The following is a 715-nucleotide window of genomic DNA, read 5'->3' as shown; positions in this document are numbered from 1 at the left end:
CCTGTATCACTATGCCAAGTCTACAATGGCTGGGAGTTTGCTTTCACCATCTCCCTGAATGCAGCAAGCATCCCCACTGGGGCAGTGCCTGTAGTTAAGAAATAATTGCTTACTTGTCGTTGGCTACCCTGGTAGCACCTGCTCTTCTCACGCCACACTCACCACCAGCTAATGTCTAATTGTGTCATCAGACACTCTAACTCTGCCTCTTTTCATCAGAGGGCTCATAATGAGCTTTTACGGTCTTTAGAGATTTTCCTCTTCTTTTGAGCCTGTAAAAATGAACCACGGTTTCATTGTCATCCTCTCTGGATGACTTTGTAAGATTTCAAAGATGTCTCTCCCAAGGCTTCCAAAAGATGCTTAATACAGGGGCTTCCCAATAACGATGCCTTTATTTTACAAACAGATGTCCGAAACTCTTGATTCTTTCCGTAGTCCATGTGTTGCTGTAAGTGAAGAATTCTCCCAAATTAAAAACAGTTCCACGAAGTCTGTTTCCATCTGACATATCCACTATAATCAGATGCAAGCTCCTGCCTTCGATTTTACATTCCTTTAAAGCTAAAGGATACAAAAACATGTCAAAACGCCCTTGTTTCTGAACCACCAGCTGTTTTGTAATATGGTCTTATTCAGCGATTGGCTGCTAGTGGAGGGCACTTGTTTCCGGGCTGCCTTGTGGCCTCTTTAAAGCGCACCGAGGCATCTCCAA

This window comes from Myodes glareolus, chromosome 10, assembly GCF_982192425.1.
Source record: "Myodes glareolus chromosome 10, mMyoGla1.1, whole genome shotgun sequence".
In the NCBI taxonomy this organism is placed as follows: domain Eukaryota; kingdom Metazoa; phylum Chordata; class Mammalia; order Rodentia; family Cricetidae; genus Myodes; species Myodes glareolus.
Note: the sequence above shows the minus strand (reverse complement) of the source record.